The 13,989-nt window shown below is 50.8% G+C and overlaps 1 long non-coding RNA gene across 1 annotated transcript in view; it reads right to left on the reverse strand.

Moving 5' to 3' along the window:
- LOC147008896 (uncharacterized) overlaps positions 1 to 3,238 on the reverse strand; it is a 42,843-nt gene extending 39,605 nt beyond the window's left edge. The window contains exon 1 of the long non-coding RNA XR_015053131.1: positions 2,832 to 3,238. This is a non-coding gene — a long non-coding RNA (uncharacterized LOC147008896). The remainder of the gene's footprint in view (positions 1 to 2,831) is intronic.
- Between the last annotated feature and the right edge of the window lie 10,751 nt (positions 3,239 to 13,989).

A 13,989-nucleotide genomic window follows, 5' to 3' on the forward strand; every position in this document is an offset into this window, starting at 1 on the left:
GGCCTTCGCTCAAACCTTACAGATCTTTCCACAAAGGTTGCCACTGACAAACCAGACATAATCTGCTTCACAGAAACTTTTCTCCCTCAAGGCATCTCTGACTCCCAAGTATCTCTCCATGGTTACACCCTCCTCCGGTATGACAGATCTGCTCCTCGATCTGGTGGAGGAGTTGCTCTCTTCATCAAAAACTCTATTCCTCACTCTCCATGCACTGCCTTCACTCCCCCACACCCCCAGGAATACCTCTGGCTACGGCTTCCACTCCACTACCACCTAATGTTTATATGTGTACTGTACCATCCACCAAACAGTGATGACTCCATTTACACCTCACTATCCGAAAACATGGACCAACTTCTATCTTCTATTCTGAACTCTCTCTTCCTCATATGTGGTGACTTCAATTATCATTGTGCCAGTTGGCTCGGTGTGGGTACCTCTCTCACCTGTCATGGCACGTCAGCAAAAGACTTGTGCGACTCATTGGGACTGACTCAATCGGTCAACATCTCAACCAATGGCAACCAGGATCTCAACCAATGGCACTCCATCTCTTGTGGATCTGATTTTGACAAATTTCCCTGAAAATATCTGCTTTTCTTCCTCTGCTCCAAGAGGTTCTTCTGACCATATACTTGTCAAAGTGGGCATCTCTCTGGTTGTTATCAGAGAACCACCTCAGCACCGTCGAGTCTGGCATTGCACTCAGGCCGACTGGCAGCGTCTCCAAGCAGTCATCAAACCTTTAGGCTGATCTCCCATCGCTACTTTCTCCAACATAAATTCATCCTGGGAATTCTTTCAAAGAAACTTGCTCTCCCTCAGGCACAGATTTATCCCCTCTCGTCTTCAGTTGTCCTACCCTTCTTCCCACCTATGGTTCACTGAAGCTTGTGGCAAGGCAGTTGTCCTGAAACAACTTGCCTTTCCCTCATGGAAAGCAAACCCAACTGAGGGTAATCTCAGTTCCTTCCATAAAGCTCGGAACAAGTGTGTATCTTCCCTCAGGAGAGCCAGAAAACAACATCTTTCGATGCAAAAGTCTGAACTCTCAAACCTCTCACCCTTCTCCAAATCTTGGTGGCGTCCAATCAAATCTGTTTCTGGTGTATATTCCCCCTCCATCCCCTCCCTTACCTCAAATGGCCGGACTGCTGATACCGCATGCAAAAAGGCTGAATGCCTAAACTTGGTGTTTGCATCAAAATCTTGTGTACGAAACCCAGCGCTTTCTGTACCCACCTTACCCAGTTGTACCCAACTGTCCATGGACTCTGTGTCCTTTTCTTCTGACAAAGTGGAGAGTTTGCTGTCAAACCTCAACTCAGATTCTGCAACCAGTCCAGATGGCATCAGACCACGTGTCCTAAAAAGCTGCTCCTCTGCTCTTGTTCACCTTCTCTCTGTTCCATTCACCCTCTCATTTGCCAAAGGTCATCTGCCATCTGCTTGGAAATTAGCAAACATTACTGCCCTGCATAAAAAAAGTGCAAAAACAGATCCATGCAACGACAGACCAATCAACCCTCTTCCAATCATCAGCAACGTTATGGAATCCATCATTGCTTCAGACATCAAAATCCTTCCTCTTCTCCAATGGCTGGATTTCCATTCATCAATTTGGTTTCAGACCATGCACTCTCCCCAAGATATACTGCTTCTGCTCTCCTAACAATGGATGGAGATCTTCAATGCTGGGCAGGAAATCACAGCCATATCCCTCGACATATTGTTGCAGGGCTGGGTGTCGGCCGCGAGCACGACCGCTATATGGAGAAGTACAGTCAGCTCGACCGATCGCCTGGAATTTCGATTGTACCTTTTCGGAAAACTCTGGAAAAGTACGGGTCCCTAATCGGACCGTCAAGTGTCAATATTTCTGCAACGTGGGACAGGGTTATTCGCCAATTTTCAAAATACCTAGATAACCACGTGGCGATTTACCGAGTCTCCACACCCTCGACGGCACCCGTACGGATCGAGCCGCTTAGCGTACTCGAACCGTGTGCGATCCGAGCGGTTTATCGCCGAGGTCCGTCGGTCTAAATGTCCCGTTATAGCGGCAACAGCCTGACTAATTTCCCAACATGCAGCACGCTAAGCCAATGGAGGAAAGGACACGAACGAGCGGATACATTTCACAAATAGGAATGTTTATCTACTATACTAAAAAAAACAGAATATGTTTGTATGTATGTTTGTTCGTCCTTTATAGGCGGCTGAACCGTTGGATGGAATTAAATAAAACTTGGCATGAGTGATCCTTGGGACATGAGAACGGACATGGGGGGGGGGGGTGTCAATTTCATCCGATCGAGACGGGACCAACGCCATTCGACAGATAATCAAAATTAAATGACAGTTGAATGACGACATTCACTTCCGACTCCCGGTTTTCGAGTTATGACGTCCTAAATTGACTAAAACATCTATTTTTCATGTTTGTTTGTCCTTTATAGATGGCCAAACCATTGGATACAATGAGATAACTAAGCTGTTGGGGTTTGGGTTCGGGTTAGGGTTAGGGTTACCTAACCCTAACCGTAACATCTAACCCTAACCAAAACCCCAACCCCAACCCTAACCCAAACACTGCCTTTCCATTCCCTCCCCGCCCTACGGGCGGGTACTGTCTCGTTTACAATAATAACTGGGGAACGAGGGAAGCACGCAAGAGCAGAGTTAAACCGATTAAAAGAAATGTACGTTTTTACAGCACGGCACTTACACAATTTCCAACTTAACTGACTGGCGCCACAAACACACATTCGCACACACCCAAATAATTAATCGGACCAAAATGGTCTTTATTGAGGCCTGTCTCGGACCTGTCCGCCTCGTGCGGTCTTCAAGGACCAGGTCCTCGGGGCAGAACTGGACAGCCAGCACGATCCTGACGCCATCACGACCGGGCTCCAGGCGAACGGAAGTCGGCAGGGCGAAAGCTGGCAGGAGAAGACCCTCCGTTGCCCTGACCACTCCGTACACAGACGCTTTTGCACTCCACCACTTTGCACGCAGATGTTCACTTCTTTGCCAGAACTCTCAGAACTATCCAACGGGCTGACCGCGCCGATAATTACCCCCCTCTTCAGAGGTGGGGGGCTCCTCCTCACAAAACTCCCTCTCTCACTGGCTGGTTTTTGGTGCGCAAATCGCTCTTCGTCTCTCTCACTGGACAGTTTTGGCGCGCAAATCGCTCTTCGTCTCTCTCACTGGCCAAACGGGCGGCAAGCTCCTTGAATGGCCCGGGGGCGTGATGACATCACGCGGAGCCGTTTCATCCTGTCGCGGGATCTGATTGGCCGGGCGACGGTCACTTCACTTGTTGCACGCTGATTGGTCGAGGGCCGCCGCGCGGCTCCGCCTTGAGCTCCGCCCACCATGACGTCGGCCAGAGAGAGAGGTGAAGGAAGCGAAGTGAAGGTGAGGGTGATGCGGTGTCATCGGCGTTGATATTGGTGGTGTAAAAATAAAAGAAAAACCCTAAATATCAAAATAACTCCACAGCTCATGAACATTTAAGTACCCATTAGACCAGGGACGGGACCATTACTGGCAACACGTACTTTCCGATACAACTGATCTATCGGACCTGTATGTTGAGTGCAGTAAACTTCCAAATTTGTAAAACTACCCCCTCCCCTTTTTCAGACTCGTCCCGACTCGTCAAATTTGCGTGTGACCAGCATGTGTAAATTCTCCCCAGTACATTTTACCTTCGGATCCCTGAGTGCGACATTTTTACTACATGTCGCAAGAATAAAAAAACCTAATGCGCTGGGTAACTAATAACAGACTCATTCAGACTACTGAACAAACATTGCCGGCGCTATGACAAACATGCAGGTGGGTCAAAGAACTTATTTACATTCTTTACCCAAACTAATATTTTACACTTACCATGGCCCAGGACCTGGCATCTGTGGCAAAGAAGGCATGGCAAAGTTGATCAACAGTTTTGTGTGGGTGACTGCTCCGCAGTTGAAGGTCAGTCGCTCTCAGGGCCTGATCAAATGTTCCCCCTTGAGACTTCTTTCTTTCTTCCCTACCCCCAGCTGCTGGAGGCAACTCACCCTAACACGGCATGCCATATGCCATCCCACAGGCCATTTGAAGAGGTAGCCAGGCTGCCCAATGCAGTGTATGGCTCCTTTGTGCAAGAACAGGGAGGTAGCCGGCTGCCCAATGCAGTCCCTGGCTCCTCCCTGAAATGAACTGGATGGAACTGGACTGGATGCAAGAAACGGTGCATGAGCTGCTCAATGCAGTCCCCGTGGTGTGGCTGCCTGCAGGGCAATCCTTGCAAAACACCGAAGTTGGTCCTGGCGTACATGGTGATGTATGATGAACACAGGGGCAAATGCAAATATGGGCAGCAGGCATGGGGTTATGGCAGAGGCAGGCGAACAAGGCATGGCAAGGCAATGCAGAACAGCAAGTACAGCACAACAGGCCGGCAGGTGAAGCTGGCCGGCCTCTGGTCTCGGTCCGTCTGGATCTGGAGGGAGTGCGGTGGTGCAGGCCACTCTGAACACGGGCTCGGACCTACCCTACCGTCTCCCCCAACCTATCGCCTTTGCCTGTCTCTGTCCATTCCCACTCCCTTAATTTGCAAAACAAACAAAATGTAGCCCCTTTTTATTTTGCTTTGTTTTTTTCTTTTATAATTCCGTCTCCCGAACACACTTCCTGTCTTTGTCCGGCTAACCTGTCCTGTCCATCTAACCTACTCCCAACCCCTAAAATCCTTTTCTGGAGGGGAATAGGGAGAGACTAGCGTCCTGTCTCGAGGCCCAACAAAGCCTCAGAATGGCCTCCGACAGATTTCAGCAATCTAACCCCAGGTGGCTCCAGCGGCCTACAGAGAGCAAAGGGATGAATGGGGTGAAGGGGTACATCTCCTAAGTATCCTACTTTTTATTAAACTTTAAACTACCCCGGGGCTTTCCAAAATGCCTGTCATTTAAACTAAGGGTTCTAACAACCATGATTCCCGTCGCAGAGATGCCAACTTTTGGAAATCAGAATTAGGGAGGATTTGCAACCGACACCAAATAATGTGCGCTAAACGCACATCTCGAGCGCGGAGCGCTCGACCCTTGCGGCGGGGTCCAGGGCCCGCCTTAGGGCCCTGGAAGCTCTGGGGTTCTAGACGCTCTCTAGTGCCCTCTGAGCCCTATTTTGGAGCATATAACATGTTAAGAATTCCCACTTTTTGAACAAAAAAAGGGGAAAATTGTGCACTTTTTAATGTTACATGTATGTTAATATTAGTAAGTTAGGGGACAATCAAAGATTAACAAAAAGCACAAAAGAAGCAATATTTTTCTTACCTTACTGGCTGGTACTACTGCTGCTTGCTTTTTCCATGGCAGCTTTGCTGAGTGACAGCTGTGTGGCTCTTTTAGCCCTTCTGATTATGTCTTTGCTGTATTCTCTCTGGTAGCAAGGGGTGCTATGAGCTAGTTTTTCAATTAAGAGAGCTTCCAGGGTTTTGACACTCAAATTGGGACGAAATTCAGTATGATTCTTCCGTACAAGACTGAGTGCCCGCTCACATGATGCGTTCGAATGAGGAATGACCAAGATTCCCTTCATCACTTTGCTCAAATTAGGATACTTCTTGGCACCAGTGCAGGGATCTGTGAGCTGTGAAATCCGATGCCACTGCTCATCCACTCTCACTGTCTCAGTTGCAATTGTAGCTATGGAGGCGTCTGCCTGGTAGTGAGCGAATTCACTCTCAAGACTGTCTATGTCACTATCACCGCCACTGAACAGACAGGGGAATTTCTTGATGAAAAACTCCACACAGTCAAACCCCACTTCTTGGTGTAGCTTAACATCCAGCACCTGAGCATGCTTGGCTAATTCATCATCTTGCGGCCAGGTTTTGAAGATGTAATTGCAGGCTTTCACATAATATGAGCGAACTGCACTGAAGAAACCTTGGATGTCTGACTCACTCAGAGTGAAGGTGGATTTCTTGAGACTCCTTTGTTCCCTTATATACAGTTTGGCATCGTTCACAATCATGAGGTCCTCATCATTCTTCTGATGATTTCTGTCAGAGAAGGGTACATTTACCAGAGCAACCGATGACACCGATGGTTTCAAAAACCGTACGAAGATATCTTTCAGAAGACCATTCAATTCTCCGTGCAGGAGATGAATACAGGGTTCGTCTCTTTGGAGCAGAAGATTCCCCTTCTCAAAAAGCTTGTTAGCATATCGAAGGAAGAAACAATAGAGTTTTGTTTGTGGAGACAAGAACATCCTGTTGACACGTTTTTCTCTAGATTCCTGCACAGTGTTTGAGGAAGATGCGCTTTTAGTTGTAGAACTCGTAGTACACTTAGCCGCAGGGCGATCACACTTGCGTTTACTGCCAGCAGAAGAGGTCAGACTCGTAGTACCAGATCCAATTTTACGTTTGAGGAGAGAGCTTGAGGTAGGTGCAGCCAAGGAAGAAGACCTCTGATTCGAAGGTTTTGCTGAGCTTCTATCAAGTGATTTGGCAAAAGCAGAACTTAACTTGGGTCCTTCTTTGCCTGTAGATGGGACTATCACAGTCTTTCTCGACTCTGAAGGGATCTGCTTTGTAGATGAACGTGATGAAGGGCCGGTGATGCTACCTGCTCTCAGCATTGGTTTTGGTGCTGTCCCTGCTGTCTTCTTCGCAGCAGATACTGCAGTGGTAGTGGTGAATGCTGCTCCACTAGTGCTTGATCCTGCAGTGCCAGTACTGGCAGTAGATACAGTGCCATCCTTCTTGCTCGTTGTTAGAGTCTTGGCTACAGTTGGTTGCATTTTTCTTCGTACTTCTTCTTTGAAGAAGAGGCGAAGTGGCTCCCACTGTTCAATCAGCCTGTCTAGGCACTGACCAAGGGACAGCCACCTTGTTGCGACATGCTTCAGAATCTTGTGTGTCGGGGCATCACAGAGTTCTTGCAGTGCTTTCACTCCTTTGACGCATTTACTACTTTTGTCCAAGTAGTCGTAAATATCGATGAGAAAGTCATCTAATTCAATGGGTAAGGCCTGAGCCGCCTTCTTGGCCGTATTGTGCATCATATGGCAAGGGCATCCCATGATGTAGCACTCTGGATTTTGTTTGTGGATATAAGCAGCGACTCCTTTGTGCTTGCCCACCATGACAGAGGCATTATCAGCACAAAAGGAAACACAATTTCCCCACGGAATTTTCCTGTCACTGAACTCATGATCAAGCAGTTTGAAAATGTTTTCTCCAGTGGAATCTTGTTTGCACGCAGGCAAACTTAGCAAACCTTGCTTCACAATCCCAGCACTGTTGTCATAGTACGAAATCAGGACAGGATATAGCTGGGCCTCACCACTGTCATTGCTACCGTCTGTAGCTAGGCTAAATGGAGCTAGTCTAGCAATATCGGCAATAGATGAAGCAGTAACATTTGACAACTCACCAATTATTGCTGAAGTTTTTGTTCTTGCACATCCATACTTTGAAGCAACTTTTGAATCTGGAAACATCTTTTGAAATAGAGGTCCAGCATGATCTGAGACTGATATGGGCAAGTTATGTTCCACAATAAATCCACTAAAGAGAAGTTCCGCTCGGGTAACATCCTCTTCCTCGCTTGTCCCTTGTTTGGTGAAATAATTCAGAAGTGTACCGGTACTCGTGCTCGAAGATCTCTCCTTTGCAATGTCTGTGTGCCGTTTGCTTCCAACGTGCTTCCGAATATCATCGCGACCTCCGTGCTCAACTGAAATATCAACGCTGCATACTGTACAATACGCATGATGAATTCCTCTTTCAGACTTTCGAATACACGGGTATTGGAGACTGTATTCGGTCTTGTACTTCTGAGACCATTTCTTGGTCTTCGTAAGCTTCTTTTCTGCCATTTCGTAATCAACATCGAGGGCTTGAAGCATCGGTAACTTCGAAGTCGATGTTCCACAGCTGCAGCGCGACTCGTAGAACTCTAGCGGCTGTTAAACACCGCACGGTGGTCGCGACCGCCGGGCTGGTACGGGCCCAGCTGCATGCAGTGAGCATATCGCATGCATATACACTGTGCATACATACCGCATGCACTGTATTGCACACATACTGCATGCACTAAATCTCAGTGCATGATCGCATAAGCGAGATCCAGACCCAATGTTTCGCTGCTCCTCATTTGAATTTGCAATTTTTTACGTACAATTTGGTAGCAGCGAACGTGATGGAGTTACCACATGCTATACGTAGCGGATGATGCTTTTCATTCAATTCTCATACTAGTACATTCTGATTAGTGAACAGTGCAAAAATATCAAAATTTCGGGAGGATAAGGATAGTGATCGTAAGGGCGGGAGTTTGGGTGAATTTTCTGAAGCCTCCCGATGAAATCGGGAGGGTTGGCATTGCTGCCGTCGCCTGTGTTGGTGTCTATTATAAATTTGGGCCGTGCCCTCAAAATTTCCTCTGTGCCCTTGCACAATTTTATGGCTGGGCAGCGTGGCTCACTTGGCAGGGATTCCCCCTCTGCCGAACTAGAACTATGGCACCCCCGGGACCTGAGACTGTCTCCGAGCCTACCTGCTCCCTCTGAACGCAGGGGGGGGGGGGGTTGCCCTTCCTGGCATTGCCCCCCTTCCATGCCCACGTGGCATCTTTGGTGCTCCGGGTCCCGATACGTGGGTCGCCCGTGCCTAGTACACTATCCCAGTCCCTTGGACCCTTGGCCTACTCCGGCCGACTACTTCGGTGCCCGGGGTACCCACTACTCGGAACTCACCTTTCCAAGCCACGCTCCCAGCCGGTCAATTTTACTCCTGCACCCCTCCAAATGGGTATCGTGCCTTCACTCAACACCAACAAAACGACCTCCTTTTTGTAAGTTTGACTTACCCACAAACTAACATTACACTGACCCCGGGGTCACTTGGGTGGGAATCACTCCTCCTGCCACTCAGTCATTCACACCATGCATTCCACATTCACTCCACACACACACACACACACACACACACACACACACACACACACACACACACACACACACACACACACACACACACACACACACACACACACACACACACACACACACACACACACACACAGGCCCGCTGACCCATACTCACTCATTCAGTACATTTTTCATTTCTCAATCACTCCACACTGCCATTCTCCTGACTAAATTCTCCTAACTCCATCGTGCTCCCTCGTCATCCCTTCTCCAAATACACGTTCCTTTTAATCTACGGAGCTAAGCTACGTCCCCACGACACATTCCATGTCTGTCTATGTCTTCAAGGAAAATCAATTTTCCATTCAAAAATATATCCTAAAATCCCTCCAACTAACCCATTCCACGGGCTCCATGAGGAACAACCCATGTCCCCATGAAGCCAGTCTAATTAATTCCAACCCACCCCACTAACTAGTGCTCCTATGCCCAATTTGGGCTGCATACTGGAAGCGAGGCTTTATTATTTTTTTCTTCTGCAGCGCCATGGTGGCGGTTTACGGCTTGCCCGTTCGTCCCTTTGGGCGATACCGACGTGCCCTCCGATGGCCGATCCGTGCAGCCATGACGTCACCCTGCACATCCCAACAAGCGCTCGCTTTCGGGGGATTCCCCACGCGGGACGACGTGCGTTGTTTGCCCGAAGCTTGCGCAGCGAGGTCTGTGCCGATGACGTCACCAGCGCACCGAGCCTGGGCGGTTTCCCGTGCAGGTCAGCACGCGCGCATCATCCCAGAAACCCGCCCCGCGCGTTCCGCGAACAGAACATGCGGTATGCAGCACGTGATTCCCCATACAGGCGCCCACGTGGGAACTCCTGTTTGCCAAATTCACCCGACACTCGCCGACATTTTAGCCGTCCATACGGCCATGGATACGAGCGGCCGGCTCGTATCCATGGAACGTTTCCGGGCCGGATCGCGAAGACGCGCCCTTGCGGGGCGTGCGCGAAGTGCGCCACGGACCCCGTACGAGCCGTCGCGCGAACCCGGCGCGGTTACCAAATCAACTCTACACGGCGCAGAAGGCTCGCCACACCCGTCCCCCGTCTGAATCCATCTGTCCATTTCCGCGCACGCCATGTTACTCACGCACGCCATGACACTCACACTATACTCACACTCTTTACCACACACACCGGGACAATCGCGCTGGGGATTCACGCTACCACAAGCACTCCCGGGGCCTCCAGACCCCCCAAGTTGCGCGTGTACCCATTAACAGCACTCACGCTCCACCTCGTTCGGCTCGACCAGACCCACCACGTCGCGATCTGCCGCAAGTGGGAATATCGTCTCCCCTCGTTCCTTAAGGAGGCTATCCTGCTGCTCGCACCGGGTCATGAGACATTCCCCAATCTCAACACCATTGTCCCCTCTTTGCTCTACCTGTGTGTGCTCGTCTTTCGTTCCATAATCCCGCGTCTCCCTTTGTGTCTCTGTGACTTTTTCCGTCGTCCCCTCGCGTTCATTAGTTTCTCCTCTTGTCTCCTTTATTTTCCGCATCTCCGTCACTGTTAATTTCTCCGTCACCTTTAATTTTTCCGTCATCCCTTCGTATCTCAATTTACACGTCTCCCCAATTATCATCGTGGGGCTCTCGTCCCAACCGTACCAGTTTCCATTGCGGGCTGGACACATTGCACACTCAGTGTCGGTTCGGTGTCTTCGCCACGTGGTGCCGCCATGATGCCTTTCATCCTGTCTAAGCCTGTCTGCAGGCCCAACCCCATGCTCTGCATCCTACCCCGCTGGGTTTGCATATCACCCCTCAGTGTTTGCATATTTGCATCCATATCGCCCCTCAGTGTTTGCATAGTTGCATCCATATTGTGCTCCAAATCCCCTTTCAATTCTGACATGTTTGTTTTAAAATATTCACTCATTGCTCGTCTGAGCATCTCCACCAAATGGTTCATGTCAAGCGACCCTGACGAAGCCGATTCGCTTCGGTCGGGCGCGGATCCGCCAAGGGTCGGGAGGGAAGTGTGACGGAGGGGGGTGTCATACACCATCCCTGCGCCCTTTACGGACTCTGTGTTTGGTTGTGGGGGATGGTCAACCTGCATGGCGGTGGTGTCCAAGACTATGGGTTCATTTACACTATTACCACTCGTACGACCCACCTGCCTCAGGTCGTCTTGGCTCAACATGTTGCGTGCTGGGAATAATTTTAAAACGCTCGAAATTTGGGGGAACGGGAGGGGGGGTTCACTTGCAACACCCCTGAATTTTGTGGGCGAAGGGATACGAGTCCCGCTCCTGGACACCAATGTTGCAGGGCCGGGCGTCGTCCGCGAGCATAACCGCGAGATGGAGCAGTAGAGTCGGCTCGACCGATTGCCCGGAATTTAGATCGTACCTTTTCGAAAAACGGAAAAGTACGGGTCCCTTATCGGACCGTGAAGCGTGAATATTTCTGCCACGTGGTGCAGGGTTATTCGCCAATTTTCAAAATACCTACGTAACCACGTGGCCATTTACCGAGTCTCCACACCCTCGACGGCACCTGTACGGAACGAGCCGCTTAGCGTACTCGAACCGTGTGCGATCCGAGCGGTTTATCGCCGAGGTCTGTCGGTCCAAATGTCCCGTTATAGCGGCAACAGCCTGACTAATTTCCCAACACACAGCACGCTAAGCCAATGGAGGAAAGGACATGAACGAGCGGATACATTTCACAAATGGGGATGTTAATTTACAATAATAATTGGGTGACGAGGGAAGCACGCAAGAGCAGAGTTAAACCGATGAAAAGAAATGCACGTATATATACAGCACGGCACTTTTACAATTTCCTACTTAACTGACTGGCGCCACAAACACACATACGCACACACCCAAATAATTAATTGGACCAAAATGGTCTTTATTGAGGCCTGTCTTGGACCTGTCCGCCTCGTGCGGTCTTCAAGGACCAGGTCCTCGGGGCAGAACTGGAACCCCAGCACAATCCAGATGCCCTAACGACCAGGCTCCAGGCGAACGGAAGTCGGCAAGGCGAAAGCTGGCAGGAGAAGACCCTCCGTTGCCCCGACTGTGCTGTATCACGTGGTTGGGTTTTCGTATGTCATGACTCGCCCGCGAGGGGTGGCAGTGATGTACATCCGGGCACGCAATAAAGCGGAGTTACTGCTAACGCTCTCACTCTCCATGTTCCGCTGCACCTCAGACATGACAGTTGGCTGACGAGGATGATTAGTGGACGAGTCACGGCGCACGGACAGGAGCCTGTTTCCGTCGGAGACGACTTCGAATTGTTTTCGGAACAGTTGGGGTGCTATTTCCAGTTGGGGTGCGAATGATGTGGTCGACGGGAGCAAGCAGAAGTCGATCTTGCTCGCCACGCTATCGACGGAACATTATCAACTGCTGAGTGATTTGGTGGCGCCGGACAATCCCAGTGGGGACACGCTGTCGTTTCAGGACATTGTGCAGAAGATGAAAGCACACATGGCGCCGGAGAAGTCATTACAGCTGGCTCGTTACCAGTTCGATCGCCTCACGAAAGGTACGGGGGATCGCGTCGCGGATTTCGTGGCGCGAGTGCAGCATTCGTCCGTGGCCTGCAAGTTCGCGGCCGGGGGAGCGTCCAGCTCGGCTCAGAGATCACTTTATTTCTGGTTTACAAGATGAAAAAATGGTTTCGGAGATTCTACGGCTGAAGGTTGAAGCCATTACGTTCACCTCGGCAGTCGACACTGCAACAGCTGTCGAGCAGACTCTCGGAGATGTTCGGGCCATCACCGGCCGCGGCATGCCAGATGGCCCGGGGGCCCACGCGGTGTCGCGAGCGCCCAAGGACGCACGCGCGACCTTCGGTGCGGGCTGGGGCCAGACGTCGCCCCGCGGCCGCACGAGCGGCGGGGCGACCCCACGGACGCGTTTGGGATGCGGAGGTCGACACCTGCGGCGTGTGTGCCCGTATAAAAACACCGTGTGTTTACATTGTCGCAAGGTGGGTCATCTGAAGCGTGTTCCGTGGGGCGTTGGCCACCGTTAAGGTCATGGACGGCAATGTGCGGGGCGACCCCGGTGACCGGGGGCGGAACCGGCAGCCGATGATGAGCCTGTTTTCAATTGGTTCTGCGGCGGCACGCCCGATGACGGTGGAAATCAAAGTGAACAAAACGCCGATCACGTTTCAGGTTGATTCGGGAGCGGCGGTGTCGATCATCGGCGAACAGACCGCGCGTAGGCTCAACGGCCTGTGGCTTATCAGGTCAAATCTCACACTGTACACGTACACCCGCTAGAGCATAACGCCCATCGGGATGGCAGACGTGTCTGTGGGGTACCAAGGCCAGGTCACCACGCTTCCGTTGTACGTCGTGCGGGGGAGGGGTCCATCTCTCCTAGGCCGGGACTGGCTGACCCGCATCAGGCTAGATTCGGCCGCCGTTCACCTTGTGCAACCCGTGCCGAGCCGATGGGAGGATCAGTTGGAGAAGATTCTTCAAAGACATCAAGGTTTGTTTTGCGTTGACCTTGGGAAACTCAAGGACGTGCAGGCAAAGCTCTTCCTGAAGGAGGGGGTGGTTCCTCGCTTTTGTAAACCATGACCGGTGCCGTATGCTCTGCGGGACAAGGTCAAGGGTGAACTGGATAGGCTGGAGGCCTGTGGGGTGATCGAACGGGTGTCGTACTCAGATTGGGCCACCCCGGTCGGCACGGTGCTGAAACGGAATGGAGACGGCCGATTGTGCGGGGACTTCAAGTCCACGGTTAACCCGGGGCTCAGCGTGGAGCAATATCCACTGCCGTCAATCGATGAGATATATGCACGATTGGCGGGGAGTCAATACTTCACGAAGCTTGATCTGCGTGATGCATATTTTCACCTGGCGATGGATGCCCGGAGTAGCGACCTTTTGACAATCAACACGTGTCAAAGGGATCTATCGATATACCCGACTGTTTTGGAATTGCCTCGGTCCCAGCCTTGTGGCAGAAAGCCATGGATCAGGTTTGCATTGGCCTG

Source organism: Eptatretus burgeri, chromosome 18 (assembly GCF_056783735.1).
Source record: "Eptatretus burgeri isolate ZD-2024b chromosome 18, Ebu_testis_v1, whole genome shotgun sequence".
Lineage (NCBI taxonomy): Eukaryota > Metazoa > Chordata > Myxini > Myxiniformes > Myxinidae > Eptatretus > Eptatretus burgeri.